General features: G+C 41.2%; 1 long non-coding RNA gene across 2 annotated transcripts; it reads right to left on the bottom strand.

Annotated features, from left to right (window-relative positions):
* Positions 1-305: 305 nt before the first annotated feature.
* Positions 306-19,683, bottom strand: LOC144798653 (uncharacterized). 2 transcript variants are annotated; one of them, XR_013603596.1, is made up of 3 exons: positions 19,557-19,683; positions 15,603-15,780; positions 306-1,664 (listed from the first exon to the last, which is right to left on the bottom strand). It is a non-coding gene; the product is annotated as an uncharacterized LOC144798653 (long non-coding RNA). The 2 variants fall into 2 exon arrangements; XR_013603597.1 differs by having other exon boundaries at positions 19,468-19,654.
* Positions 19,684-20,544: the final 861 nt, after the last annotated feature.

Here is a 20,544-nt window from a genome sequence, read left to right as displayed (position 1 = left end):
CACAACTGTTTCAGTCTTTAGGACAGGCTGAAGAGAGCTATAGCTCTTTTAGGAAGGGTTAATGTCTCTCGGCCAAAAAATAAGGTTTCTTGTTTGCAGTACCCATGACAACAATTAAGAAGTTGATCAAAAATGCATGATTCTCCCACTGCCCACCCGTGCCAGCTTTGACACTGCCCAACAGTGCAAGCTTTCACATATCCAGGAGTGCCAGATCCGTTGCACGCCTACAAGTGGCATCACTTTGTGGTGTCAATCAGTGCCAGCTTATTACCATGTCCATTAATATCTAATCCATGTCCTGCTCAGCATTTTCCCCTGTCAATGTGCCAGCCCTGTGTGCTGTCGACCAATCCCAGTTCCAGAAACTGTCCATAGTTGTTTATTATGATGATTAAATCTAATGCAGAGTTGTTTTAAATTCACATCTCAGTAAATGACACCCATAGCTATCTGTCTCCAAAATCATACTAATTTTATCCGCCTGTGGAAGATGAAAATCTTGCTGAAAGTGAGGCCTGCTGGATTGATGTACATGCTACAGTGCTTCGTTTGTGTAAGGTTGTTTTTCCGACTGCTTCCTGGTATACCAATAAAATGTGCTAACAACCTTCGGGTCATTCTACCCGAGTTGTCGCTCTGATTTAATGCGTCCATCAGTCTTCCCTTTCAGGGCTGTGTGCAGCCTTGAAGCACATACAATGGCCAGCAGCATAATGAAATATTTTAATTGTCTTGGCATATGTTGCTTTTATTAGATGAATATAATTGCATTCCTGGGATCACCTACAGAGTTCTCTGGAAGATAAAATTGAAATGGCTTCACACTCAGTGCACAAGTCCTTCTGAGCCATGCCGTTTTCCCCTTGGCTGCCTCTTGTCCCCTTTTTGCTGTAAAGTTCACATTGAAGTGTGACAAGAGACACTTGACAACTGACACATGCTGGATCCTATCAGCAGAGAGTGCAGTCATGGGCTCAGACTGAGGCGCGATTGTCATTTCTACACCATTTACTCCTCTCTCAGCCTCATTGCCTGCTTCCTTTCCAAGGAAATTCTCCCTGTTAAAGTACTGTACTTGTCATTTCTTTGTTTTTTTCTATAAAAAGGTTGGTGAAAGGCATTTATCCTACAGGCATGCACATAGCTGACTTACACTAACCTTCTGCACTGACAGTGCGGTTCCCAGCCGATCCAGGCTAGTAACAGAAGCATAACAAAGCATGTATTGTGTCACTGCAGCTCTTTAAACCATCACTCAATAACTCTATTACCTGTAATCAGCCCACAGGCTAGTTTATTTCAGAGCAACTAAATCAACAGCAAAACAGTTCAGTTTCACCAAGGCCTGCTGGTGGTCGTGGAGATACATGGGAAGTTTGAATTAATTCAGTATAGTCTGATGTACCCCATTAAGTATTCAGTGGATTAATGTGTGTGAACATCTAAGCAGTAGGGCAGGCTAACGTTGTTGTGCGGAGGACTTGCTATGGCGTTTACATACATGCGTAAGAAGTCCGAGAAGATACGGAAATGTTTGAAAAAAATGAACATTTACATTTATTGGAAATTGTCTTTCTTTTTACCTAGATACCAGCTGACATATTAAACGCGAAAGTCATAAATGTTGTCTGTGTGAGGAGCAAGGGCCTCTTCGTATTTTTCTGCAAAACAATGTAGAATTTGTTATTATAAAGACAACGCATGACCATAGCTTGAATGAAATGTTCACATGTGGCACAAATTTACAAACAAACTGTAAGCGTACAGGGCGCTGCCAACATTTATTTATGCATTTTGTATAAAGCGCTGACTTAAGAAGGTGTCAGAGAGCTGTACAGTAGAACCAGTTAAGTTACATAAGAGAAATCTTACAAAATAGAACGTACAAGAATAGCAAAACACAGAATCGAACACAGCAGGAAAGAGGAACACAAAATCCAACACAGCATGCTAGGGATGTAAAAAAATAAATAAATAAATATTACAAATGTACAATGACTAGCGGACTTCCTGGCGGGGTCTGAGAATGAAAGCCTCAGTTCGGAAAGTGTATTTGGAATATAAGAGATTTGAGGTCCGCTTTAAGGATCCGGATGGAGGTGGTGATACGGAGCGATGGAGGAATGGAATTCCAGATCCACATTCCTTTGATATGCACTTTTGCAGACACGTTGTCTTTATACTACTGTTTTTTCTCATCATTTACTGTTTTGGATCATTTAGGAAACCACTTAGTTAGCTCAAAGCATTTAGAACCCGTGGCCTAGTTGGCTTAAGTAGAAGCAACACCCAACAAGAAAAAAGCTTTCAAGGTGCAGCTGGTGGGAGGGTTTTTGGCTATCGTATCTAGCTATAGAACAGTATTAACAAGGATCTACATTTTATAAGGGCATGCGGATATATTGTAGAGACTGGGGGCACATTGCATACTTGAGACACTCTATTCTCCCCATTCCCTAATATCACAAATGTACCTATATGCTTGTTCTCCACCAGAAAAAAAACTTGAAGAACCATGTATTATGGTAGTGATCAAGGCTTGTTTGCACTGATGGTGGCATAGGAAGGTATTTACTCTTAACCAGAAAATTAGGGCTTGCACATCGTAACTTTCGAAATTCTGAAAACTAGTAGGGCTTTCACCTGATTAGATCACTGGTCTTAAGAGTCAGCCCCCAACAAGAATATCCATTTATGGAACAGCATAAGGGCATAGCTCAGCTGTTAATGAGACACACCGTGACACAGGACAGTTGACTTCATCACCAGTCAACTGGACTATGGCAATGCCCTCTACATAGGAATCAACACACACATTATACAAAGACTTCAGACCATATAGAACACCGCAGCCGGACTCATCCTCAGCTTTCCCTGATGAACCCACATTATACTCCACCTCAGGCAACTCCACTGGCTCCCCATACAGAAGAGACAACAATTCAAGCAGCTGACCCACGCACACAAGACTCTACACAACCAAGGACCTCCATACATCAACCACCGCCTGTACTTCCATCAACCGTTGGGAAGACTAGGTTCGTCTCCCTTTCACTTGCTCATACTCTCCGCATTTACCGAAGCAGAAGTGGAGGGCGCTGTTTCTCCCACATTGCAGGAAAGACCTGGAACAGCCTCTCCACGGACCTCCAGATCATCACCTCACTTCTAGAATTCCGAATGCCCTCAAGACCTGGCTATTCGAATAAGCCTCTAGGACCTGCAAGCGCCTGGATACCCTATTGTGTGATTAGACATGCTTTATAAATCCTGATTAATTGACTGATTGAACAAGGATACTTGGTGCTATCAGTTGACCAATAGACCTACAACCTGACTATCAGCATTTCAAAACCATCTGGCTACATGAGGATCAGTGGTGGCTCCTCCGCTAAGGTGGAGGAGCGTTGGCCCACTGCTTCTAAGCAGTGTAACTAAAGGGAAAATAAAATGATAATAAAAGAATATTATTATTATTTTATTTGTTCCTGGAGGCGGTTGGGACTGCTCTTCTCTCAGAGCAGGACAGGGCAGGACTGGTTTGCCCTCTCCAAGTGCGCATGAATGTTGGCAAACATTCATGCGCACTTTGCATGTTCTCCATGCAGGCTGGATTCCAGCTTGCATGGAGAACATGCCCATGCCCCCATTTTCTGGCTGAGTGCCCACAGCACTCAGACCAATCACAACGCTGCATTGCAGCGTTGTGTTTGGTCCGAGGAGCCTGGGTGCTTCCTTGTTCCTGTTCCGGCCAAGTCCTGATGCGGAAGAGAGACTGGAGAGATGCAAAGGTGATAAGATACGTTTTTTTTTTTTTTTAAATTCCCCCGTCCTCCCAGCCCCACCCCGCCACCCCTGATCGATGCCGGCTGCCACTGATGAGGATTCCACCAACTACCAGGAAGAACCTCAACTAGATACACAGGAACATGCATAACTGAGAAGAAGACAGGACACACTGTTTAATTTCAGTTTTATTGCACAATGCACACTACCAGCACTAATGAGAGACTCTCAAACTTATTTGAGGAGGCTGACATTTACCCCAGCTAATGCTTTTTGGAAAACTGTGCTTAGATACTTTTAATAATATGGCCCGGTGGTATCCTAGTTAGTCCAGCCATAAACTGATGTTTTCAAAAACTCAGTGTGATTAGGACGGGTGGACTTTACTTTGGTACCTTCTTTAGATTACCAGTTGAGTTAGAGGCACCACTAGAAATGGTGGGAATCATGGGGAGTCCTTGGAGTAGTATTTGAACTGACCCACATAGCAGTGGCAGCACTTGAATTTCCACCCGGCAGAAGTGTGTGTTACCAGTGAAATCGAAGTGAGTCATGTAATCACAAATCCTGTCCCAAAAAATAAAGTTACATTTAAGAAGATGTGAAGTCCGTGGTGTGGGAGAAAACATATCTATACAAACTGGGGGTATCCAAAAGCCTACCACTCCTGCCTTGGATGCACAGAAAAAGTTAGTAAACATCACAGCAATGGCCCTACCTACAATTCTGCATGTTTATATTGTTTATATCAGGATTACATCAAGGGGGAAATATCCTTCTTTATTAGTATCCTCTTTTTTTAAATGACCTTATCATCAGGAACTTCTGGCTCATACTATACAAGCATACCACAACTATGTTAGTATCTACAGTGGGCCATGATCGCCAATATCACTAATCAGTATTGGAGAGAGGACCTTGAAACCTGACTCACTTTTTATGCAGACATTTGCTGGCTTCCTGTTTTGTACTATTACCCCTCATCAATTGCCAGACTTTCAATCAATCAATCTGTCAATCAGGGATTTGTGAAGTGCATGTTCACCAAGTTTTACTGCAGATTGATATGACTACCTACATTGGAAAGTGCTCCATGAAGTGGATTTTGACTGCTCTGACTGTCCTTATGTCACTGTCACATGCATGGAATGACCAGGCATCATAATGCTAAAAAACTCATTTTATGTCCAGATTTAACAATGTGACAGAAAAACAGAGAGAATGGGTAGTTGTAAAACAAACATGTTGAAGCGAGATGCAAAGCATAGGTTAACTCTCATAAACCAGTGAACCAAGGGCCTGTGGATCCCTCAGAAGATTTGAAATGATGTTAACCATCTCAGATTCATGACTATAAACTCTTTGTGTTTCAGAGCTTGCTTTACTGAGCCATCAAGATAATTCCAGCAGCCGGACCGTTATTGCTAAAGTTGGGAATCCACAGAGCTGTGCATGGAATATTCAGGAGATGTATTCAAATAAATCTTAAGATCAAGGATTTAGATTTTTGTAATTTACACATCAGTACTAGAGTTGTACATTGAAGAATAATGAACTTTAATTGCACTTGGCACTTCTATGAGTGGAACAAAAATAATCCTCAATCTATAGAGACATATTTTTTGTGACTTACATGTGTCATTAGAGTATTGGCAATTGTAGGGACATGACTGCTTATTGTCAGGTAGAAACCTATAATACAAATGTGTATTCATTATGCTACACCTGATGAACCTGTTAAATTATGAATAATTCCAAGCTCCAAATTAATGTACAAATCAAATAAGGTAATTATCAAGACAGAAACTAGTGTTGAAGTTCAGGCATTTCCTTACATCTGTTAAAAAGTCTTTATTTGTATTTTAGCTCTCGGAAGTTCTAGGTTTTCAACAATCTACAGAGAATCAGAAATACCAAGATTTTAACAAGGTTATATGTAATATTAAAAAGAGTAACTAGAATTTCAAAGATGTCATGCTAAATACGTTTTCTCTTGTTTTATTTATCAACACATCTACAGAACTGGGTTAGTGAATTTTCCGGAGTCTCTATTTCTCTCTTGTCTCATTCACATTTCCCCACGTCTATTGCTGATGAGAATATTAATCTTTGCAAGGTTCTCAGTGGATTCAGGATTTTGAGGATATTATTATCATTCCTGTCGGGATTTCCATGCTAGTGCAAACATGACGGTCTCTTGTAATGTGGAGCATCTTGAACTGCTATCTAAGTGTCCTTGGCTGGCCTCCTGTTCACTTTTACAGGGACCTCTAAAGGCAAAGAAGGATTCCAGCCTGCAAAACAGATGCAATTGATGAGTTGTGAATGGACTACATTGGACATTTAGAAAATTCTAGGAGAGACAAAAGACGTTCCAAAATCAAGATAAATTGGGACTTGCTCATTTTTCAGACTTCTGTAGGACAAGGCCCTAAAGCTCTCAGGGAAGCCTCAACCTAATTGGCTAAACATAGCTAGTTTGTCCTGCCCCGTGGAGTCCTGGTCAGCCTCAGCCTCCTTTCTTATCCTACTGAAGGAAAAAAATGAGAATTGAAAAGTGATTTAATCTGAATAAAGAACTTTGGACCACAGCAAGGCGAAGAACCCATCCTATTGCTGTATCAGCCTAAAAGGGTATGAAATTCAACTTTGCTCCACTCTGGGATTTTGGCACCAAAATTGATACCTTCAGCCGCAACAAATATAAAGCCACTCTTTGTAAAGCCAAACGCGAATACGCTGTCACCAATTGGAATGATTTGGTTTTAGCAGCAAAGGCAAGAGATTGCCGCAAGTTCTGGTTGATTGTGTCTAAGGGTACTGCGGAGTATTCCACTTCTAATAGTCATATCCAGCCAGAGGTTTGGGTGGATCATTTCTCTGGCTTATACTCTGATGATAGGGTCATTATAGATGCCCACACATAATCCCCAAGAGTTTTCAGTCTTGAAGATACCTTGTCAGCAATCCAGAAACTAAAAACAGGTAAAGCCCCGGGACCCGACCTGATACCAGGGGACTTGTTTAAGTCTGAACCCGCAATATGGGCACCATACATTAACCTTTTATCTAACTGTATTTTAGCTGGTGGTGATATTCCTGAAACTTGGAGGGGGGCAGAGGTAATAACCATCTTTAAAAGGGTAACCCTGCTATCCCATCTAATTATGGACCCATCAGTTTGATTGACAACCTACAGAAGGTTTTTGCTAGACAAGTTTTAGATAAGCTCCAGGACTGGATGGATGAAAAGATGATACTGTCCCCAGCCCAAGCTGGTTTAGGCGCACAAATTAGCACGTGCGACCAAGCTTCTAGATTTTCTCTGTTAGCATGGAAGTACGTGCTACTTAGGAAACAGCAGCTTTATGTAGCTTTCGTGGACCTGCGAGCTGCATTCGATTTGGTACCACGTAACCTACTGTGGAAGACTATGCTTGATCAAAGTGCCCCGGTTAACCTGGTATCTGTGCTTGTTAGACTGCATAAGGACAATTATGCCCAGGTTAGGTGGGGGCAAATGGGGAACTGACAGGGAGGATTCCGATTGAACGTGGGGTGTGTCCTCACCCCCCCATTGTTTTCTCTGTATATTAATGATGTGGTGAGTTGTCCATTGGATTGTAAAAATGACGCCCCCTTCATTGAATAATGCAAAAGTACCCATTTTGCTATTTGCTGATGATTCTTTATTAATATCCACTACTCCTATGGGTTTACACGTTTTATTGGATACATTCCTGAGCTTCTGCAAGGAGAGGAGGCTGGAACTGAATACCACGAACACAACATTTATGGTGCTCGGTAAATCAAGAGGTGGCATACGACAGGTCAAGATCAAATATGAACCCCTGGATCGAGTAAAAGATTTTGATTACTTGGGCATTGGCATAAATAAGTCACTTAGTTGGGAATATCAGCTGCGGAACAGGTTCTTAACCTTACGTCAGAGATCGAAATCAATTTTAAGATTTTTTTTAAAATCCTACACTCCAACCCTGTCCCCGGCTCCTGAAATATACTGCGCAAAGGCCCAAAATGGAGCTCTGTATGGAGCGGAGATCTGGGGATTCACTCCTGTAAAACAGTTAATTACTTGTGAGAACAACTTCGTCAGGGCTTTGATCGCACTACCTGTTACAACACCACTTATTCCTCTTTTTTGTGATCTTGGGCTAAAAAGAATTGGTGATCTGGCTGCCCTTAAACCCTTAACCTATTGGTTGTGTCTATGGACTACCCCCCAACTAACTGAATATCGTAAAGGGAGGTATTGGCGCTCAACAGGGCTAAACAGCTTCCCTGGTTCAAGCACATTGCTAAATGGTGGAAGCTATTGAACCTAATGGGCTTATGGGAGTATCCAGAAAGGGCCACCAGTCGCAACATTTTGTTTTTCAAAGCTACTTACTGGAAGGTGGTGGGCGAGCACTACATGAATAACCCCACTAGCGGTCAGCTAACTACAAACTTCCTAATCATAAAATCTTTCTCCCTATTTGAACCGTTCCTTGACCTGATCTCGCCCCCCACTCGCTAAAAGCTTGTACATCAGGTTTAGGTATGGTAATCTGTTGTTGAAATTTCCGGGGAAAGAGGTGAAGGGCCTTTCTATAGAAACCTGCCCGGCATGCTGCGCTGCTGCCAAAACCGAAGAACATATTTTGTTTGTTTGTCCCACGTGTAGGCAGGTACGTAGGAGATGGATTAGACCTATGTGCCTTAACATGAGTCTTAGGAAGTACCAGATTGCATTTAGAATTTTAGAAACAGACACTTCTGGACCAATTGTGTTTTCTCTTAGTCATTTTCTGTTATCTTTTTGGTTCATTCGTAAAAAATGTCTTTGCTAATCACGACACCATTTTCAACCTTTGTTTACCTATCCTTTTATGATATATATCTATCTCACATCCACAGCTTACTCAATGGTTTAGTTTTCATAAGCTTGGTGACTGCATTGTGTCCATCCCCTAGCATGATCAGATTGTTGGTATATGCTTTATGTTCTTAAAATGATTCAAGATGTCATTTGTATTTGAGATTGCAATGGTTTAATACTATTTTTAATGAATTATGTATGTATTTTATATGATGTCTTTTATGGTGTAATAATCGAAATAAAGACATATGAAACTGATATATTTATGTTTTATTTCTTGTGTACTTTGATGGCTTTTTTTACAAATGACCGAATAAAGATATTATGATGATGATAATATCTTCAGCTAGAGCTCAACTATTATACATCAACCATGAGCGGTCCTTGTCAGCTTCAGCACACCACATTACCTGGCTGTAAGACTTTGAGAATCAGAAAAGTAACAGCCCCAAAGTAATATTTTGGGACTGCGATTTGCCTGAAAGCATGAATAGGCACCAATTACTGGAAACATTTCTTTTCATTGCCACTCTGAGATTTTTTGGTGCCTCTTGTCTTAAAGCTTCAAAAGTTAATATCTCTTATTCCTGTAATATATTTTATGGTTCAATTCTATTTACTCTATTTATTCACCTACATCTAGTATCCGGTGAGGTGAAACAATGGTAAAACAGAGGAGAATGCCAATGTGGTGGGGAGAGGGGAAGGAAGAGTGGTGGAAGAGGTAATGGGTAGATGAGAGGTGTGAATGGAAAAATAAGAAAACAGTCCCCCACCGCAAGGGTTGACACCACAGCAATATTTTCTGTTCTGTTGGGCTGGACCCAGAAGGTTGTTATGTCTGTTGAGGTCAGTTCCCCTTTGTATTATTCAGTCGTGACTTCACTTGTATGGAGCCCCAACACTCGTGGATAGTTAGGACAGGTAAGTTCTTGGAAATCTCACACCAAGTATCGTATACATGTTCCCCACATTTTGTTGATTGTGTAATTTGTTCTCCATTCCTGTGAGGTCCAGAAACATATGCAACCAGTCAGCATGTTCTGGTGTTCTATCCTTACCCCATTTGGATGGGACAACTTGTTGAGCTGCACATAGGGCTAGTGCCAAAGCATTTCCCTTGTTGGAACATAGTGGAAAGGTCAGCAGCTTATGGAGTCCCAGTAGGACATAACTGGGGAAATGTAATCTCAGTATCAAAGATGTTGTTGATGTCCTTCAACACTTCTTCCGAGAGTAGATGAGAGAGTGTTACCGGGTATCCACAGTGATGCCTATATCCTTCAGAGGGGTCAGGTTCCATTTGGCCACCATGGCAGAGGTATAATACCAGTAGTAGGATATGTTGAGCATGGCCTCTCATCTGGATGCACTGAGGGAGGAGGAATGAGTCTTACAGAGTTTGAGTTGACATGGGGTGATGGGGCATTCCAGTTATGCCTCCTATCTCTTTTTAGCCAGTGATTTACTAGAGTCTGGAGCTTTATTTAGGAAGCTGTGAATGTCTGAAAGCAGTTGCCTGTTTCCTGTTCTTATAATTAACTATTTCTCAAATCTTGTGACTTGCCTACCTTTATTTTTATAACATTTTGCATATAATATTTTTATTGAATTAAATTAGGAACTTTACTGTTTTGCGTTCTTAATGTTATTGTTGTTTGCTACTGCTTAACTTAACACAGATTTCTCCAGGTAATTGATTGCTGGTTTGCAACAGCTAACACGTTTTCTAATTAAAGTATGTTTTGACCTAAGTAGAATGTGTTCATTAAATTAGTAGGGACTACTCTCTCTAATATGCATTCTCAATTTCTGACATTGCTGGTATGCTTAGACATGGCATTCCAAACGTACAGCATTTTGCTGCAACATAGCTTTAAAACTGCTCACAGATACCTAGGAAGCAACGTTAATCAGTGGTAGTTGTTTATTCAGTTGGAGAATGGAATAATGTTGATCCTTTATTTTAGACCATTTGAGGACTAGAAGGAGTTATGATGCAGTATTTCCCAAAGAAAACCCTCATGCAAGTAGTACCAAGGTAGAGTTTCCCTTATGTGACCTGACTAGAGTCCTACCTCATGCATGGCATGGGGAAGCACCCAAGATGTTTTTATCCTGACCTGAAACTAGATCGTCATTCCTATCAACAATGTGACATTGAAGGTGGGAGGTGGTCCTTATATTATAGGATATGAGAGGACCATCAGTATCCTTGATTTAAGTAAATTATTGGGAGGTCTACCCACTTTTTTTTCTAGGATAGGATATTTCTACGATACTCATGCCCCAAAACGTCCTGTGACCCTTTCAGAATGTTCTACCACAAGTACCCCAGCAGAAGCAACAAACCTATTTTCATAGCTCAGCATGTGACATATCAGCAACCTTCACCAGACAAAGAACCCAAGTGGGAGAACTGGATAGATGATCCTTCTGATGTGCTGGCGCTCCTCACAGTCTTATGCATCTTTGAATAAGAATTTCAATTTTACACGAACATTCATATCCTGCAAAAGAGGCAGCTATATTGAGTGCAGCCTGGAGGAGCTTCATTATTTATGCAATGCTGATTTTCCCCAGTGCTTTTACACCAGTACAGACTACACTTCGAGGCTGTGCCACTCCATAATAGCTATCTGTGATTCTGCTTCTACGTTGCACTCCAAGAAGGACCAGGAAAAGTATACCAGGGAACAAGGTCACTGTTGGAATTCTTTTGCCCCTACCCAGACAATGACCTATTTACCTGACATTTCTTGCATCATATATCTTTGTTGTTCTTGGCACTAGAAGAAATCAAGAAGTTGTGTACAACAGAAAGGGGAAACATGGTTTCCAACGCGGGGATTACATTGCGATGCTATTACATCGCGGTTTTCAAAACGCAATTCGTTACAACGACTTGCGCTGGAAGGTGCTCTAGGACAAGGAATAGTATAATTTACTATCCAACACCTTCCCTACTGTACGTAGACTGGAGTTGGAATAGTAAATTATACAACTCTTAAGTCCAGCGCCCTCCAACGCAAGTCGTAGAAAACAACTTGTGTTGTGAAATCCACAATGCAATGTACCGCGATGTAAATGTATGCGTTGTAATGTCATACATTCAACAGAAAGATGAACACACATTTCATTTTGCTGCGTATACTTTTTCATATTGTTCATGAGAGCTATAGCTTCATACCACACCTATTTGGGCACTATGACTAAACAAAACAGCCACTGTATGAATCCTATATCTCCTAAATCATGTCTGCTCAAAGTGTAGCTGAGTCTTTTTAAGATACTCTTCAATATGTCATACTTTTTAACAAACACACATCTTGAACTAACCAAGAGAGACGTTACAAGCCACAGTTTTATAACTGAATCTTAATTAGATCATCAAAATGCACTTATGAGTGATACATTATTGAGAGATACTCTTACCTTTCCAGGTAAGACAACAGCAGAATGATCACATTAGTAGTAGGCCAATACTACATGGACAACAAAAGAAAATATATAATGAACACCCCAATATTTAAGTGAGTTAGGGGAATTTTATCTGCCCCGATACTGTTCGATCAGAAGGAGTTGGAGTTGGGCATCTGAGGACTATCTAGCAATAAAACGCCAGGACCAGATGGTATACCGCCGGACCTCTTTAAGTCCAACTCCCAGTTTTGGGCCCCGGTACTGGCAGGCGTGATTAGCGCTGCGGCCATGGTCGGGTGTCCAGAGTCCTGGGGTACGTCCACGAATGTGCCGGTTTTCAAGAAGGGGGACCGAAATAGCACTTTTTGCTACAGACCAATTTCCCTTCTTGATTCTGTGGTCAAGGTTGTTGGTGGGGTAATACTGAGAAGATTAGCCTCCTGGGCGGAGCAAAACACTATAATTTCAGACATCCAGTATGTGTTCCGCTCGTGGCATTCCACCATATCCCAATGCCTCAACTTATATTTGATCTAGGGTAAATATACAATCGCCCGTCGGGTTTCTCTTTACATGGCCTTCATGGATTTATCTTCCAATTTTGACTGTGTCAATCGGGGGAAACTGTGGCAATCCATGAGGGCCATGGGGGTAGAGGATAACTTGGCTGGATTTCTCGAGGACCTGCACAGGGATACCAGGGCTAATGTCAGATACGCCAACGACCTTCGGGTCTCCAGGGATTTTAATAAAGAGAGGGGCGTTCGGCAGGGCTGCATCCTGACCCCGTTTTTACTCAACCTTTATAATAATGACCTACATAAGATGTTGGTATCAACAGGGGCCGATTTTCCTTACGTGGGTAGTCGGGGTCTGCCCATCTTGCTTTACGCGGACGATGTAGCACTTATTGCTAGAACTGCAAAGGGTTTGCAGACCCTGCTTGATTCCTTCCGGAGTTTGAGGGAGAATCGTGACCTTTCAATCAATAATTCCAAATCATATATTATGTTGGTCGGGTCCCACCCCAAGAAAGTATACCCTTTTAAAGTAGGCATTGACAGGGTGCCCCTGACAACGATATTTTATTATTTGGGCTTCCTGATGGATGACAAACTCAACTGGGGGCCGCTCATCCAGAGGACTAAAGGGGAGGTTACACGGGCCAACACAGCAATCTTCAACTTTGCCACCAAAATGGGTAAGCGTCCTGTGGCAGCAATGTTGAAGTTGTACCAAGCGAAAAGTGTGGCAATTGTGAGCTATGGGAGTGGTCTATGGGGCTACACCGCCACTGATGCCATACAGGTGGTGAAGAACAACTTTTTAAAACGCCTCCTTGGAGTGCCTAGGGGTACCTCCAATATGATGGTCCACGAAGAAGTGGGGACTGCCATACATCAGTGACAATTTGGCTTTGCAACCCTTGATGCTCGGGCTCAACTGTTGGCTGAATGATGAGTTAGCCCTTAATCACCAGATTTTAAGGGACATCATGAGTCTGGATTTCATGCTACGAATTCTGTGGTTGAAATATATAAAGAGTTGTTTTGAGGAGTTAGGGTGGCCAGATTTATTTTTAAAACCTGATCTCATTCCAATGGAGGATGTGGGCTACATTAAGAAGACTTTCACAATGACCAAGAAGCTCGCTAGAGATCACATTGAACTGGGGAAACAAAGTGTTCGCAAATATGTGATGCTAAAAACAATCCCTACCATGGAAGGATACCTTCTGTGGCCACTGTCTACCCATGAGCGTTTTTTATTGATCAGGTTTCGTTTGGATTATTATCATTTGCTTTTAGCGGTTCCAAAGGGGAGCTGCAGGGGACAAGTGCTAGCACCCTGTGGCTGCGACGGAGTGTCTCCACAGGACCTGCTGCACTTTGTGTTTTTCTGCACTTTTTACATTGTCCCCATAGAAATTTTTTAACATCATTATTAAAGAAACTGAATTTTACTCAGATCCGCCCTGCTCTCTTTTATTTACAATTGTTAAAACCAGACTGTATCCCCTTTGTAGCAGGTTTTTTAAAATCGGCCCTGCGATCTAGAATATGTATGGAGCACTGATAGTCACCTTCTGTATTATCACCTTTTGCCTCATGAGTTTGTATTTTGCACATTGTCCGTTTGTCCTGTACTTGCTTTATAACTTGGTATTGACGCCTATATTTTAACCTCATTGTACTGTAACCGGATTTTTCATTATTTTTTTTTAAATGGTTGTATTGTGCTCTGAAACTTTTATGGTTTTTTCATTAAAACCAAATAAAGTATTTAAAAAACAAAAAAGTGAGTTATGATATAATGTTCTGATAAGTCTAGTATCAATAGTTACATTATTGCAATTGTGTCTTTTTCTCTCGAACAGAAGCTGTACCAGAATAACGTTCAGTAGAGAGATATACCACAGGTTTGACAGTGATGGTTAGCAGCTTCAGATACACCACAGTAACTTTTCCCAATATATTTTTCATCAACTTGATTGTGTGACCTTTTGTAGCCAGTCTCTAGAGACCTCCCAGGTGAAACCTGGGAACAGGAGGGTTTGAATTGCTCCTTCAAGGATCTAAATGGCAGACATTAATGGTTGAATTTTAACAGCTGTGTTCAAACAGCGTGTAGAGGTAGAATATACTGAGGATGTATATGTTCTCACCTACTCAGGTAGTTTAATCTGGATGTAGTATATTTTGCAATGCTTAAACACCCTGCCCGACCTGGTCGGATATTAGAGTGCTCTTGTCAGTACCACTCATATGTAACATGCTGAGGTGTCTGAGTAATACTCAGGCCACAAACACCCAGCCATGACTACGTAGAAGTACTGTGCCCACACAAATAGGAATTGTTCAGGGCTAAAATGCCATGACAAGCCCACTTAGAAGTATGATAACTTGCTCAGCCTACCCAATTTCCAAAATTTAGATATAGAGCCAGTTTATAATTACTTTATCCACAAAAGCCCTGCCATTTCCACCTATACAGTAAATGTAACTTTCAGTTTTTCCAGCATGTTAGTATGTAGACAAAGGAGGAATATTGATGCATCAAATAGCTTCCATCAAGTCCAACCAGCTATAAGATACTAAAGTGAATGAGAATATCCCAGTTAGATCAACTTAAAAAGAAGATGACAGAGAAACCGAGAAGTACCTACACCTCAAATACATTATGAATTCCACCTAGAAATACAGCATACTAGTCTGACCATCTAGAGGGAGGGATGGAGAAATAAATGTGTCCACAGGCACCTAAAAATGTATATTGAAATGCCGTTTTTTCATTTGTTATTAATGTAATCAGTTTTATGTTTCCATTCATTTTCAGTTTTTTAATATGACCTCTAATTTGTTCTAGTTTATTGTTTTTTTTGTATGTCCTAAACTTTTCCCCTAGGCCTATCTTCATAAGGGTCTACATACATATATATTTTAAGATAGGTTAAGAATATAACCATATAGGTTATACTGCATTGGGATGTAATCACATTGAAACTTACCTGCAATATATTGACTCCTGATGTTGTGCTTCACTAATAGTGACTCCTAATTTTGGGTCCTCGATGTATTGGGGTAGGGTACATCTGGTAATGAGTTGCTGCCTGGGGTATGCTCCAGAGGATCCTAGAGCTGCTCTGTCTTCCATCCTCTGTGAAAGGTATATCCCTCATAAATGATCTAAAATGTACAAAATTCACATCAGTGTGAGCTGTCAAATTTATGTTCAGTATTTACAGAGATAGAATTGTCCACTGCCAAGCCAAGGTGGTGGGTGACAACAGTTTTGAGCAAAATTGTGGCTGAGGTCCTACCTACACTGTCTTAGCATATTCCACGTAGAAAATAAGATGGATGGATCAGTTCATACTTAGGACATATTTTGTAGAAATAACTCTTCAAAGAAAGTGGAGAGGGTCCCCTCCAACCGAAGGGCCAGGGCTCTGTATCAGACTGTAAAGTCACAAGATTTTCCCTTTGGAGTCATACATCACCCCAAGGACTCATTTAATAGCATTTCATCGCACATGGCTTCACAATTTATCTACAACTCATGTACACAACTCCTAGTCTAAGTAAAGTAAGATCTTTTCTTGCTCTAAGATAGTGAAAATATTGTTGAGAGTTCAAATACTCTGAGAAGAATAAAGTGGTGCATCTTTTTGTAGCAATTGAATTTTGTCTGGAAATATGCTCCTGAATCATTGTTTTTCTGGAACTTCAAATATCATATTTTAGACCAGAAAGTCGGACGAAGGCCCTACAAAACAATGATGTTTCACCAAAATTGACTCCTTGAGTAGTTTATGAAGCAGTTACCTTCTTCACACACTTCAGAAGTAGGGGTGTGTGAAATTTGTGTAATTTTCTTTTCCATAATTACTTGTAATTTTGGCAAAATCACATGAAAATACACATAATTATGTAAAATTGGTTTTTGATGCTGTATTTCACCATAAAATGTACCATGAAATATATCCATGTATTAACTTTGGACACAAGGGTGCATTTTGTGCTAAAGAAGTCATGGAAAAACCAAAAGCACCATGAGCAACAGCCGCTCACTTTCTTTCAATCACATTGTTCCTGTGCATTATCAGAAAATTCTTATGATGAATGGCGCATTATGGTAAATCAATTTTTACAGCAAACAGCACATAATTATGCAACGTTGCATATTAGCATAATTTTGGCTATTTCGCATCACAAGAATAACACAATGGGGTCGATTCCCATCCGGTAAAAAGCGCTCCGAATTGCCGTTCGGAGCGTTTTTCCCCATACGATTCGTACCCATAAGCGTCCCCGTACGAACGACGAAGTACGATCCGTACCAGGAGCCGTACTCCGTACGAGTCGTACAAGACACCGTACGACTCTAATCTCCGTACGACTCTCCCTCGGATCCCGCTGTACGCGACATCTGTACGGTTTCGCGGCCAACTTTTCCGACCCGGCAAGTACGATTCGTGTTAGGTATGCACCGTATGACCCTTTTCCTACGGGAGCTGAAAACAGCCGTAAAAGCAGAGTTCGCCCCGAAACAGGTACGGAACGCCCCCCGGGTACGGCGCGTACACCCCATGATCGCAGAAGTACGCGCCGTACCCCTGCGATCATGGGGGGTATGTGCCGTACACCCAGCGTACATGGGGTACGCACCATACCCCATGTACGCTGGGTGTACGGTGCGTACCCCATGTACGCTGGGTGTACGGCACGTACCCCCCATGATCGCAGGGGTACGGCGCGTACCCCTGGGATCATGACGTGTATGCGCCGTACGGTGTTTATGTGATTGTGCGCTTTTCCGTACAAATCGCCCTTACCTGACGTGGACCGTACGACTCGCGTTCTGGTACCCCGGTCGGGATCATACTCGTCGGGCCATACGGCGTCTGTACGAGTCATACGGAAACGGCTCCGGATGCGAGTCGTACGGGTGGTGATTTTACCGGATCGGAATCGACCCCCAAATTACAAAAATTATACTCCAGCATAACACAAACTTCACCAAGGCCTTATCAGGAGTTCCAGCAAAAGCATCAGGGGCTAACCACAGAGAGTTATTTTGCAGCATTTTACTCGTCCCCCAAAAACAAGTTTTGGAAGCAGTTGCTCCAGCGTGTAGGCAAGCCTACTTGTGCCCTTACATCATGATTAGGTTTATCAAGCCATGCAAGGCCCCCTTTCATGGCCCTACGCTGCTTGCTAAATCTAGAATGAAGCAACGCTGCTCAAACAGCTGCATTATGTTTCTCTCTCCCAGGGAGGCGTTCAATGGGAGGTGCGTGGGTGTTCCAACCCAATGCCCAGGGTCTGTGGCACATTCCCAGGTTTACCATTATTGGTAGACCCGGGAATGCATCAAAAGGCTATGCATCCCCAGCGGAGGTGTAACAAAGAGAAATATCTTTATTTCTCCTTGTAATTTCCTCTTTCTATGTGTAGTGCGTTCTGCAGCACCAACAGAAGAAGGAAAGTGTCTCAGGGGATTGTTTTTGTGCCCCATTTTATACAGATTCGTAGCCAGTACCGTGTATGAAAAGTTTGGATTAAATTACCACAAATAGTAGCTTCGTTCAGAAATCAAACAAAATCCACTTTGTATTCTTCTAACTGTGTATTTTCTATTTGAGATGTAATGTATTTTTCAGCGGTATTTTCTTTTTTAACATGCTATTTTGGTATATTGTTTCAGTGTTGGATATTGTTCAATGGATTCAAAACAAATAAAGTGTAAGTTATCAAGTCTCGTCATTAAACTATGTGAAACTAGAAAAAACATGCAATTTCGTGTAAATGCTTGGTAATAATAGTGTTTACTGCATCAAACTAGGTATTTTGACAAGTAGTGGAAAGCTTTCACACCCTGCGTGGGTTGACCAATAGGCATCTGAGAAGGAGCATATTCTACCACTGTCAGTTTGTGTTACTTTGCAGATAAACGTCCAAAATAGAGTGTAGCGTCTTTACAACAGATAAAGTCAGACATCAAAGAAAAGATATGCATCAGAGTCAAAGGTAAAGTTGAAGAATCCTAACTAATATTCTGTTTCACCGAAACATTTTATTAAATAGGTATCCAGCTAATGTATTAATGTATTAATAAGCCAATAACCCTTTTGTAGAGTTTATTTGAGCAGCATTCTGTCCAAAAGAAAGATACTTTTGTTCTGAATGACTGGAAAATTAATTAACTATACATTGCATGGTCTATTAGCAGGTACAGATGTACATGGTTTTGTGGCCAGGTAAGAAACTGCTCCTCATATAACCGTTTTGTTATACCTTCTATTTGTATTTATTTGTTCATTTAATTATTTATTCAGTTAAATAATTATTTATTGTGAGTGAGTCCCGTGCCACTAGTTTCCTGACTACTGCTCTACACAATTTTTGTATATGGTTTACTAACAGTGTTAGATTTTATGTCAAGAAAGGAGGCTAGCATTATGCATATAACTTTTATTTGCAACCTCTGAGCAGCATCCATTAGAATGTTTCTATTAGAACTTAAACAGCATCACAACAATAAAAAGAATGTTCAGTCCCATATAATGAGCGTGTCCTCCATTTTCCTTCTCTTTTGTTTGCTGCTTCTGAGCATATAAGTATATGGCAAGATTCTTGTTTTTTGATGCATGGTAGTGTTGGGAGAACTTCAGTAAGAATGGTGTGGCAACTATATCCTATACCCAATTTATGGATGCATGCTTTAATATAAGATCACGTATGTTTGTAGGAGGGGAAATATATATTTTTAAAGTGTGTTTCCTGCTTGTTCCCTTATTTTTTGTGAGGTTTTATGGTAGTTGCTTTAGAGGAAGCAGTATTTTCAAGCATAAGTAATTTTTCAAATCTTACTTGTAAGGTGTTTTTTCAGGCACACTCGAGTGCATTCTGTTGAGGAAGTTAACGCACTGAGTGTGCGAGGCAGCTTCCATTTGACTTACACGCTGAGCTCGGCTTCCATTTGAGTTGAGCGCAGAGGTAGCACCGCATGCAGCTAGCTTTGTGCGCTAAGGAAGCACCACAAGCTGTTAGAGATGGGCTTCTGTTTAGTCGGCAGTTGGGGAAGTGAGCCGCGTAACGTCGTCGTCTAAGGATTCAGTTTCCTATTGGTGTATGTTTGGATTTGTTTCTTTAGGCTGAAGGCCATGTTTTGAAACTTTTGGGTTTGTTTTTATGGCTAATTGAACTGTGAGGCCATTTCCTCAGCAACGATGCACTCTTCATAGCTTCGTGTCAGGGGGGGCTGTTGCGATCATGAGAAGAGTATTGAAACATTAATTTGAGAATAAAACACTATATTTCTGAGAATTTTGAGACAAAATGGCTGAAATAAATAATAATGAAGGAAGTCAGTAGGATTTGATTAGAAATATAATTTCAAAAGAATTACAGGTGGTGATACAGGAGTCTGTAAAGCAGGCTCTGGCTAAAAGAAAGAGCAATGAGGGAGAGGAATACTGCTCAGTATCTGGGGAATAGGACCATCAGAGAGGTCTAGGTGAAAAATGCCGTTCTAAGAGAAAACTCCTAAAAATGAAGGCGGGGCAGAGTGGAGCCCAAAGCGGCTTGCAAAGGAAGATACTTGACCCAGTGCAAATAAAAGACAGCTTGCCACTGAGAAGGGAATATATGCATCAGAGGATGCAGGTAGTAGAACAGATGTGGATTTAGATCAGTACATATTGGATTTGGAGTATAAGGATGGATTAGATGAGGGAAATAAAACGAATATTAGAGGAAAAAGTAGGGCTACAGTCATTGATCCTTTTGGAGAAAAGTTATTCAATCCAACATAGATTAGGCCCCGAAGGGGAAAGGATTGGTGGCCATTGGACTACCTTTCAGAACATATCAAGGCAAGAATAAGAATGTCCTTGGAGATAGATAAAAGAAGTTTGATGCAAGCGGAATGCTCCAGACCTATGATTG

The sequence above is a fragment of the Lissotriton helveticus genome, chromosome 12 (assembly GCF_964261635.1).
Source record: "Lissotriton helveticus chromosome 12, aLisHel1.1, whole genome shotgun sequence".
Taxonomy (NCBI): domain Eukaryota; kingdom Metazoa; phylum Chordata; class Amphibia; order Caudata; family Salamandridae; genus Lissotriton; species Lissotriton helveticus.
Note: the sequence above shows the minus strand (reverse complement) of the source record. Positions and strands in the feature narration are given on the sequence as shown.